General features: G+C 42.3%; 1 long non-coding RNA gene across 1 annotated transcript in view; it reads right to left on the bottom strand.

The window, feature by feature from the left end:
* The window catches only part of LOC110585759, a 6,800-nt gene extending 4,698 nt beyond the window's left edge, over nt 1-2,102 (bottom strand). The window contains exon 1 of the long non-coding RNA XR_002480634.2: nt 1,977-2,102. This is a non-coding gene — a long non-coding RNA (uncharacterized LOC110585759). The remainder of the gene's footprint in view (nt 1-1,976) is intronic.
* Between the last annotated feature and the right edge of the window lie 9,805 nt (nt 2,103-11,907).

Genomic DNA, 11,907 nt, shown 5'->3' with positions numbered 1-11,907 from the left:
AGAAAGAAAGAAAGAAAGAAAGAAAGAAAGAAAGAAAGAAAGAAAGAGGCGCCTGAGTGGCTCAGTTGGTTAAGGGTCCAGCTCTTGGTTTTGGCTCAGGTCATAATCTCAGTGCCCTGCATCAGGCTCCACACTCAATGGGGAGTCTGCCTGAGGATTCTCTCCCTTTCCTCTACCCCTCCCCCTTTCTCTCTCTCTCTCAAAGAAATAAATAAATCTGTAAAAAAGAATAAAACCACTGGAGTCTCTTTTATAAGAGCACTAACCCCATTCATGACTTACCCACCTCCCAAAGCCCTATGTCCTAATATCACCATTTTTGGAGATTAGGATTTCAATGTAGGAATGTTGGGGGGGACACATTCAGACCATAGCATAGGGAGTCCTCATGGTCAGAACTAATTTTATAACATTATTGAGATGTTCTTAACATGAAGTGTGTTCATTGTTGCTATCGCCAGATGAATCAGTAAGTAAGCACTTGAAGGTTTTCTTGGTTTCAATTGCCAATATAGTAAATATCAATAGTTAGAACCACAAAGAAAGCTTCTGGGGTCTTCAATAAGCTTGAAGAGTGCAGAAAGGGGATGGAGAACCACACCACTTCTTTGGGACAAAACTACTGTTTTCCTTGAGAAACAGAAATTTACGCTCGGTTGTGTTTCTCCAAAACTCTTTCTCTTACGTGTAATGAAAACCACATACTAGTGATCATTTTAACCAAAGTAGCTAACTTCCGGTTCACAGAGATAGTAGACGGGGGGATCACTGTGCTGTCTGTCACGCACCAGCACTTTGCCACAGACGGACTAGAAGAACTCACGAACAGCCTCACACCTCCTTTACACACTTCTCAAAGTGGCTGAAATGAGCATGTTTGTTACAGGTCCAAAGACATGGCCCTCTGGAGCAAATACAAATAAGAAGCAAAAGAATGTATAATTTAAATTATGCCTAGTAGCCAATGATTCAGCATTCTCTGACTTGGAGATGATCCAGGTATCTATCTAGTGAATGGCCATTAATTAACCCAGTGTAGTATAACTCCAAGGATTTAAATTACACAAACATCTTGGCAATTATCTTCAAGTGGACATACCAGGAAACACAATTACTGTTGAAATAAAGTTTGTCATAACGATAATCTCACTTGGTTAAATACAAACATATATGTTTCATAATCTTAAACAGGTAGTATAAATAATGTTAGCTTATTTGATCACCAAATATGCATAAGCTTAGAAAGAATATACCCAAGTAGATAAAAAATATAATCTTGTGTAACACTTAATGCACAGAGAAGACACAGATGTTTTTTATTAAACCAAAAATACTAAATTAGTTTAAAAATATTAAACTCACCTCATTTGCCTAAATAGTGTGAACTTGTTCTTTAAATATTTCTGAGTTAATTTCTATAAATTTTTTTCTCACTTTTTGCTCTTTGAAAGTATTAAAAATTCAGTTTCCTTAACTTCTAGGAATCCTTAACAATATCCCATTTATATAAGGTGCTTATTTATCTCTAAGCCAATCAGAACAAAGCTCCTTTAATTTAGGTGATTTTATAATCTAATTTGGCAATACCATCATGAGGTAGAAAAATATCACACACTCACACAATGAGAAATAAAGGCCTTTCTGAATCACAGAGACATACATCAACATGCAGACAGACACAGACAGATTGCTTATAGCTCCATTTCTAAAATTTCAGCCCTGGTCAACAGTAAACACAGGTTAACAGAATTCACTGCTCCATGTCAAGAACTGTTCTCTTCCCAGTGGGTTTGAATCCTTAACTGATTTCAGCTCAAAGGAGACAAAGAGAAAACAGTAACAAACAAGATTCACTATCATCTTTTACACAACAAAGACAAGATCTCTGTAACCTAAATGGTCAGACCATGAAACCAAAAGAAGCCAGCTCCAGAAATCAAGTGAGCACTCAAAAAGAATCAAAACAGAATCCTTACCATGCTATTGATTGACAAGAGTCCAAGGTGCAGGACCAGAAGTCTGACATAGCATTGGTCTCAGATCACAGCCAGGAAGAGAACAGTGCATCACATGGGTGAGGTAAGCAGGGATCCCACCACAAGCTTTGCTCCTATACAAGTCACGGCATCAAAACTATCAAAGATAAAATGCACCAACAATTAAGGAAATGGTTTTACTCAGAATATTGCCCTAGGAAGAATGTTCATTAATGAGGAATATCTCAAAAAGGAAGGAGTCTGGTGTTTTATAGAGGCAGGTAGACAAAGGGTCATGAGGGATGAGCAGTGGAGGTGAGTCCTGTCTGAGAATATGTGAGGACAGGGTGGTCTTTTACCAGACATGAAGTGTGGGAGGGGGAGGGGATTCTCAATTGTCACTGCTTTCCAGGAGCATGGGGCACAGATCAAGTTCAATGTGGCACGCATCTAGGTCAGCTTCATATCTTCCGCTCTTGTCATATTTTCATTGCTAATTTATAGTGTTACCCAGTTCTATGGAGTCAATCCCTCTCTTTCATGAGTCCGAAAACTCTGTGACATGTCAGTTTCATTTTTTTCAGCCTCTTTAGATGTAGATGGTGCAACTGTGGACTGAAAAAGCAAGTCTTCTAATCTATTTTTAAGCCAAATATCCATCTGAAAATATTAAAAAATAGGGGCGCCTGGTTGGTCAGTTGGTTGAGCATCTGCCTTCGGCTCAGGTCAGGATCCCGGGGTCCTGGGATCGAGTCCCGCATCGGGGTCCCTGCTCAGCGGGGAACCTGCTTCTCCCTCTCCCTCTGCTGCTACCAGGCGTCCCTAAATAAATAAAATCTTTAAAAACAAATATAAATATATACATATACATATATATGTGTATATATGTATAATACAAATAAATTTTATTTACCTTAGAATAAAATGTTAAATGCTAAAATAGTAACAGCTTTAGATTTAAAAAAAAAAAAAGTAAATGTAGACCTAGCTGCAGTGATCAGACGAGAAAAATAAAGGCATCCAAATTGGCAAGGAGGAAGTAAAACTATCACTATTTGTAGATCACATGATACTACATATAGAAAACTCTAAAGATTCCACCAAGAAACTATTAGAACTGATAAATGAATTCAATAAGATTGCAGGATACAAAATTAATATATCGAAATCTATTGCATTTCTATACACTCATAATGAAGTAGCAGAAAGAGAAATTAAGAAAACAATCAGTTTACAATCGCACCCAAAAGAATAAAATACCTAAAAATAACAATATAAAATATCTGGGAATAAATTTAACCAAGAATGTGAAAGACTTCTCCTCTGAAAACTTTTAAGACATCAGTGAAAGAAATTAAAGATGACCAAACAAATGGAAAGACATTCCATGTTCATGGGTTGGAAGAACAAATATTGTTAAAATGTCCATATTACCCAAAGCAATCCATAGATCCAACGCAATCCCTACCAAAATACCAATGGCATTTTTAACAGAACTAGAACAAATAATCCTAAAATTGGTATGGAAACCCCAAGAGACCCCAAATAGTGAAAGCAATCTTGAGAAAGATAAAGCTGGAGGCATCACAATCCCAGATTTCAAGAGATACTACAGAGCTACAGTAACCAAAACAGTTTGGTACTGGCACAAAAACACAACATAGATCAATGGAACAGAATAGAGTCCAGAAATAAACCCACGCTTATATGGTCAATTAATCTATAACAAAGGAGGCAAGAATATACAATGGGGTAATATCAGTCTTTTCAATAAATGGTGTCGGGAAGACTGGACAGCTACGTGCAAAAAAATGAAACTGGACCACTTTTTACACCATACACAAAAAAAAAAACCAAATGAATTAAAGACCGAAATGTGATCTAAAAAAAAAAAAAAAAAAAGACTGAAATGTGAGACCATAAAACTCCTAAAAGAAAACAGAGGCAGTAATCTCTTGGACATCAGCCTTAGCAACATATTTATGAATATGTGTCCTCAAGTAAGGGAAACAAAAGAAAAAATAACTATAAACAAAATAAAAAGCTTTTGCACAGTGAAGGAAACCATCAGCAAAATGAAAAGGCAAACTATGGAATGGGAGAAGATATTTTCAAATTGTATATCCTATAAGAGGTTAATATCCAAAATATATAAAGAACTTATATGACTCAACACCAAAAAAACACACAATCTGAATAAAAAATAAGCAGGGGAGGCACCTGGGTGGTACAGTCAGTTAAGCATCTGACTCTTGGTTTCGGTTCAGGTCTGATCTCAGGGTCATGAGATCTAGCCCCTCATGGGGTTCCCCACTCAGCCCGGAGTCTGCTAGACTCCTTCTCCCTCTGCCCCTCTCCACTGTGCTCTCTCTCAAATAAATAAATAAATCTTTAAAAAAAAAATGGGCAGAGGACCTGAATAGACATTTTTCCAAAGAAGACATACAGATGGGCAACAGACACATGAAAAGATGCTCAGTATCACTAAGCAGCAGGGAAACACAAACCAAAACTACAATGAGATACTACCTCACACCTGTCAGAATGGCGAATATAAAAAAAAGAAAAGAAAAAAAACAAGAAATAACAAATGTTGGCAAGGATGTGGAAAAAAGGGAACTTTTGTGCAGTGTTGTTGGGAATGTAAACTGGTTGCACTGCTGTGGAAAACAGTATGGAGGTTCTTCAAAAAATTAAAAATAGAAATACTGTGTGATCCAGTAATGCCACTAACAGGTATTTACCAAAAGAAAACAAAAACACTAATTTGAAAACCTATATGCACTCTTATGTTTACTTCAGGATCATTTACAATAGCCACAATACGGAAGCAACCCAAGTGTCTACCAACAAATGAATGGATAAAGATGTGGTATATATATATACAATGGAATATTACTCAGCCATTAAAAAATGAAATCTCGCCTTTTGCAACACATGGATGGACCCAGAGGGTATTATGCTAAGTGAAATAAATCAGAGAAAGATAAATACCATATGATTTCACTTATATGTGGAATCTAGAAAAGAAAACCAACCAACAAACCAACACACAGACTCTTAAAATACAGAGAACAAACTGATGGTTACCAGAGGGGCAGTGGATGAGGGGATAGGTGAAAGAGATAAAGGGGATTAAAAGGTATAAACTTTCAGTTATAAAATAAGTAAGTCATGGAGATGAAAAGTACAACATAGGGAATATACTCAACAGTATTGCAATAGCGTTGTATGGTGACAGATGGTACCATGTTGAGCACTGAGTAACGGATAGAATTGTCGAATCAGTATGTTGTACACCTGAAACTAATAGAACATTGTATGTGAATTATACTTCAATAATAATTTTTAAAAAGAGGAAAGGCCCAATGAACATACGGACATAATAAGCAATAAAACAAATATATATAAAGAAGTGTGTGGGAGGGGCGTTTTTAGGTGGCTCAGTGGGTTAAGCATCCAACTGTTGATTTCGGCTCAGGTCATGATCTCAGGGTCCTGGGATCAAGTCCCTCGTCAGGCCCCATACTAAGCGAGAAGTCTGCTTCTCCCTCTCCCTCTGCCCCTCCCCCAGCTCATGTACTCTGTCTTCTGTTCTCTCTCTAAAATCAATCAATCTTGGGATGCCTGGGTGGCTCAGTCAGTTAAGTGTCTGCCTTTGGCTCAAGTCCTGGGATCGAGTCCCGCATCCGGCTCCTTGGTCAGCAGAGAGCCTGCTTCTCCCTCTGCCGCTCCCCCTGCTTGTGCTCTCTCTCTCTGATAAATAAATAAAATCTATAAATAAATAAATAAATAAATCTTTAGGAAAAAAAGAAGTATGGGATACCATTTTTAGTGGAAAGGTCCCACCACTAACACCACACTCCCTAATGTCTATTTCCTGTTTCATTTTTCTTCATGGTGAAACCAACTTCTAACATACTATATGTATTATCTAACATATTATAAATTTTCTATTTGTTTATTTTTTTTAAAGATCTTATTTATTTGACAGAGAGAGAGACAGCAAGAGAGGGAACACAAGCAGGGGGGAATGGGAGAGGGAGAAGCAGGCCTCCCGCAGAGCAGGGAGCCTGATGCGGGGCCCGATCCCAGGACCCTGGGATCATGACCTGAGCCGAAGGCAGATGCTTAACGACTGAGCCACCCATGTGCCCCTTTCTATTTGTTTATTAACAGCTTTTCTCTACTAGAATGTAAGTTCCTTGAAGGCAAAGACTGTTTATATGATGATTATTAATTCTCAGAACTTAGAATAAAGACTGCACTCTAATAGTAGGCTCTCAGTAAGTATTTTTTGAATGAGTATCAGATTGTCAAAACTTAAAAGAATGATAATACCTAGTATTGGTGACATTTTAGAGAAATGGACATTTTCATAAACTATTTTGTAGATAAACTGATGAATTTTCTGAACATATTTGCTGTATATAAAAAATGTAAAATGTGTAAGTTTTTGAAAAAAATTTTAATAACATTGCAAAATAAAAAGACAATGTGTACTTTCATTTTTAAAAAAGATTTTATTTATTTATTTCTCAGAGAGAGAGGGGCAGGCAGACAGAGATGCAGGCTCCCTACTGAGCAAGGAGCCCAACATGGGACTCAATTCCAAGGACCCCGGGATCATGACCTGAGCCAAAGGCAGACACTTAACCGACTGAGCCACCCAGGTGCCCCTGACAATGCGTACTTTTAAAAAGAGCAAGCTCAACACACAAGATCTGCTATGTTCACTGTTTGGCCCATAGAAAGGCCTCCCCAGCTGAGCTTGTGTAGTTCCCCTCAGCCCCCCTCTGGGAGTAGGCAGTGCCTGCCTCACTGCCCCCAGGTCCCCAAACAAGGGCACCAGTGCCCAAGGGCCACCGCCCCTCACCCCCAGCCCCCAGCAGGCAACAGCACAGACACCCTTAGGTTAAGCAGGCCAAACACCACAAGGCTTTGCCGAACCATGAGAAATCCCGTGGTGAGTCCTTCAGTTACGCACTGACTGAGGGAGCTCCTGTGTGAGATGGCCTGTTTCCTTGGCTTCCCCCAGGAAGCTTAAGGAGACACACCAAAGGGAGGGTCCCTATTAAAGCAGCCCCCGTGCTGGGGGCAGGCCGCAGGGTCTGCAGAGCTAAGCGCGCAGTGCCCTCAGATGGGATGCTCAGCTAGAGCCCCCTTGTGGGGGAGCAAGCTGTCCCAGCCAGCCATTCTGCCTTTCACCAATACCCACCAACGCCGGTAGCAATGCCAGGTCATGATGATGACCAAAATGCCCCGCGCGTTTCCAGCATGCTCCAAGCTGCCCTATCCAATACAGCAGCCGTCGGCCACATGTAGCTACTATAAATATAATATGATCATATTCATATAACTAGATATGAATTAAAACAAATTACGAAATATTATATTTTATGTATTATCACAAAAATATGTATAAGTCATAACACAATATTATAAACAATGAATTAATTAAGATTAAAAATTCAGTTCATCAGTCTCATCAGCGGTCTTCCAGGCACTTGGAGCTACATGGGGTTTAGTGGCTCTGGAATTAGCACAGGTCCGGAGCATTTCCACAATTACATCAAAAGGGCCTATGGGACAACACGCTCCTAGAGGCTCTGCTGTCCCCAGCTGCCAGCCACAGGATGGACTGGCAAGTCCTCTGCCCCCCTGCCTGGGGGAGGTGAGCAGGGCCAGGCCCTTGGCTCTGAACAGTGACCTGGAGGTGATGGTGTGGCCCAGTGACATTGTGGAACCCTCTATGCAATGCACTCCCCTGTGTCACAAAGCCTTGTGCCTAACCAACGCAAGTTCACCAGAAAATCCAACACAACCTGGACAGAGTGTTGGGGGCCATGAAGCAGGGATGTGAAGAAATAAGACTTGAGACGATCATAAGCATGTAAGCAGTCAGGTATTGTTTTTGTTTGTTTGTTTGTTTGTTTTTTGAGCAGGGAGCCTGATGCCGGGCTCCATCCCAGTACCCTGGGATCACGACCCAAGCCGAAGACAGACGCTTAACCAACTGAGCCACCCAGGTGCCCCCAGTCACGTATTGTTTTTAATAAATGAAAAAGGAAACTCAAGGCTTTGGAGGTGTCACAGTCGGTCCACAAGGAACCACTGTGCTGTGTGGACTATGAAGGGGTGACCCCAAAGCAGGGGGAACTCAGGAGGGGAGGGGAGGGCAGATGTGTGCGGGTGTGAGGAGGAGATCAGCCCAAGGGAAGGCCCTGCATTAGCAAAGCCACAGAAGAGCAGAGTCACCCAGCTGCTAGGGCCCAGTGGTCCCAGAGAGCCCCAAAGCTTAGGGTGAGAACTGCTGGGGCCTAGAGGGGCAGGCCTGGAATGCCACATAGGGAATTTGAAATTTAATTTTTAGGGGTGCTTGGGTGGCTCAACTCTTTTTCTTTTTTTTTTTTTAAGATTTTATTTATTTGACAGAGAGAGAGATAGCGAGAGCAGGAACAGAAGCAGGGGGAGTGGGAGAGGGAGAAGCAGGCTTCCCGTGGAGCAGGGAGCCCGATGCGGGACTCGATCCCAGGACCCCGAGATCATGACCTGAGCCGAAGGCAGATGCTTAACCGACTGAGCCACCCAGGCACCCCGCGACCAACTCTTGATTTCGGCTCAGGTCATGATCTCAGGGTCGTGGGATTGAGCCTCGTGTCAAGCAGGACCTTGCTGAACAGGGATGGCCAACACAGGGAAGGAAGGGAGATGCCACTTAGAAAACACCTCAGAGGCGGCGTGGATTAACACCTGGAACTTCCTGGCTCTGGAGAAAAATAGTTTCTGTTGGGATAGGGATCAGAATTGGTAAGTAGGGTACTGCTTCCTTAGGTCAAGTTGGAAGTCCTCAATAAAATAAAAGGCTAGGGGCACCTGGGTGAGTCAGTCAGGCACGTGACTTGATTTTGGCTCAGGTCATGATCTCAGGGTCGTGAGATCAAGTTCCTCATTGATCAGAGCCTGACGTGTGGCTTGATCCCACGCTGGGCATGGAGCCTGCTTAAGATTCCCTCTCTCCCTTTCCCTCTACTCCTCCCCCACCTGTCTAAAAAAAAATAAAATAAAACAAAAGGCTTGCTCCAGCCCCTTTCCCCTCTGGGTGGTGGGAGCTGGGATCCACCTGATATTGTATTGAGATCAACTACAGTGGGAGGGATCCGCCCAAGGGTCTGCCTAAGATGGTTTGTAACATAGGGCACCACAGAAGAGCAGGGACGCCTGGGGCACCCCCATGTAGAGCAAACCCAGAGAGCAGGGGCCCCGCTACTGGTACCGTGTGCTGTCCCGGAAGCGATGTTTGGCTTCGGGCAGGGAGTGCGCAACTGTGTCATGTTCTGCTAGGAGTTTAAGGCGGGTAGGGACTGAAATTTTCCTGTACTTGGCAACAGAAGTATTTGGTGACCTGGTCATGAATAATTTTGCTGGCACAGGGGGATGAGGGGGATTCAGGGAAGAACAGGGCTAAGTGGAGATTTGGGGTTTACAGATTCTTTAAGTGAATTTTGCTGCGGTAACTAGAGGGGAGCTGGTATCTAGGGATGGTTTCATTATGTCCTTCTATCAGCATAGGAACCAACCCTGAACAGGTTTTCTGGTTTTACACAGTTCTATTCCCAGGGAAGATCTCCTTATGTAACGGGAAGCACATAGATTTAAAACCCCATCTCACAACCTCTAGTCTTGCTCTACTACCAACTTTTAGGGTGACCTTAGGTAGGTTATTTAACTTCCTGGTATTTCAGTTTTCCCTCATCTGTACAATGAGCAGAACAATCCTGTCTTTTGCATCTCATAGCTGCATAAGTGATCAGGTAAATCATTTATGGACCACCATTCTTTCTATCTCTATCAATTTGACTCCAAGTACATCATGTAAGTGGAATCCTACACTATTTGCCATTTTGTGACTGGCCTATTTCACCTAGCACAATGTCAAGGTTCATCCATGTTATAGTATGTTACAATTTCTTTCCTTTTTAACACTGAATATTATTTCATTGTCTGTATACACTACATTTTGCTTCCCCATTCATCTGTAGATGGGACAGTTGGGTTGCTCTCACCTCTCAGCTGTTGTTAATAATACTGCTATAGGGGCACATGGCTGGCTCAGTCAGAACAGCGTGCAACTTTTGATCTCAGGGTTGTGAGTTTGAGCCCCATGTTGGGTGGAGAGGTTAAATAACTTTTTAAAAAATAATGCTGCTATAAACATGGGTGTACAAGTATCTCAAGACACTGCTTTCAATTCTTTTGGGTATATACCCAGAAGTGGAATTATTGGATCATACGGTAATTTTATTTTTGATTTTTTGAGGAACCACCATATTGTTTTCCAGAGCAGCTGTACCATCTTATCTTCCTACCAACGGTGCAGGTTATAATTGCTCCACTTCCCGTTCAACACTTGTTATTGTCTGTGTTTTGTTTGACAGTAGCCATCCTAATGGTTTTGCCTTGGTAAGTGATCAGGATGATCACTATTATTACAAGTGTGAAAGAATTTCAATCTAAAATGGAACCAGAGGAGGGTGCCTGGGTGGCTCAGTCGTTAAGCGTCTGCCTTCGGCTCAGGTCATGATCTCAGGGTCCTGGGATCGAGCCCCGCATCGGGCTCCCTGCTCAGCAGGGAGCCTGCTTCTCCCTCTCCCACTCCCCCTGCTTGTGTTCCTGCTCTCGCTCTCTCTCTCTCTGTCAAATAAATAAAAAAAATCTTTAAAATGGAACCAGAGGATATGAAATGGATGTGCCCTCAGGAAAACTAAAGAACTGAAAAGCTGATTTCCTGTAAATCCTCAATTTACAGAAGATGGAAACTTATCTCCTGACCAATGAACATCCACCAAGAATCTCTCCCTGGGGTGCCTGGGTGGCTCAGTTGGTGAAGTGTCTGACTCTTGGTTTCAGCTCAGGTCATGATCTCAGGGTTGTGGGATCAAGCCACACGTCAGGCTCCGAGCTCAGCGTGGAGTCTGCTTGGGATTCTCTCTCCCTCTGCCCCTTCCCCCACTCATGCACACATGCTCTAAAATAAATTTTTAAAATCTTAAAAAAAAAAAAAAAATCTCTCCCTATCCAGAGGCTAATGAACTTACCATCTGGACTCTAGCTGAATTCCCCCATCTTTGCACTCCTTGTCATAAATACAGCTCCCCAACCCCCAAATCCTCAATGGGAGTCACCTGTAGCTTGCTACAGTTTGCACTTCCCAAACTGTAGTACCCCTGCTATTCCCAAATAAATTCAATTTCTGGTAATTCAAGCTTGGCTCAGTTTACCTCTTCAGGGTGCCGCAAGTGAGATAACAATTGAAATGTACGTTGAAAAAGAACACTGTACGTCAGGATCCAACCAGGAAGAAAGTATTAAACGGAATTTAATGAGGAAAAGTGGTTACACAGGTTAACAGGAATGCTGAGAAACCAGAGAGAGACAACAGCAGAAAGCCATGAACACCTACCTCTTCCTAGGGTAGAGGACAAAGGAAGGTCACCTGCCCACTGGCTCGCATCAGGTCATGCCGTCATGGGGAAGCCAGTACCAAGGTAATGAGGAGAGCCAAAAGGAAATACCCTGGCTTTTCTGTGGCAGTGCCCCCAAAGCCAGGTGACAGATGATTACTGGAAACAGCCTGCAGAGATAGGCACTGCCTCCCATCCCCAGGACAAAAGAAGGAACGGTCTTCTGGGGCAAAGAAGCCAAAGACCCGTACAACAGTAGACTGCTGTACAACTTACCTGTATTGCACTTTACATTACAAAAGGACTCCCGTGCCATCACATTTAAGTTCACAAGAGGCATTTAGAAAGTCTAGCAAAAAAGGTGTTTCAATCGATGGCTTCAGGCAGGATCTACAAAGTCTTTCAAGCACCTTTACTACACTGGAATTGACAGCTTCGTGCATTCACAGCAGGTCCTTTCAGGTCCT

Source organism: Neomonachus schauinslandi, chromosome 3 (genome assembly GCF_002201575.2).
Source record: "Neomonachus schauinslandi chromosome 3, ASM220157v2, whole genome shotgun sequence".
Classification (NCBI taxonomy): Eukaryota; Metazoa; Chordata; class Mammalia; order Carnivora; family Phocidae; genus Neomonachus; species Neomonachus schauinslandi.
This window is presented reverse-complemented; position numbering and strand designations above follow the sequence as displayed.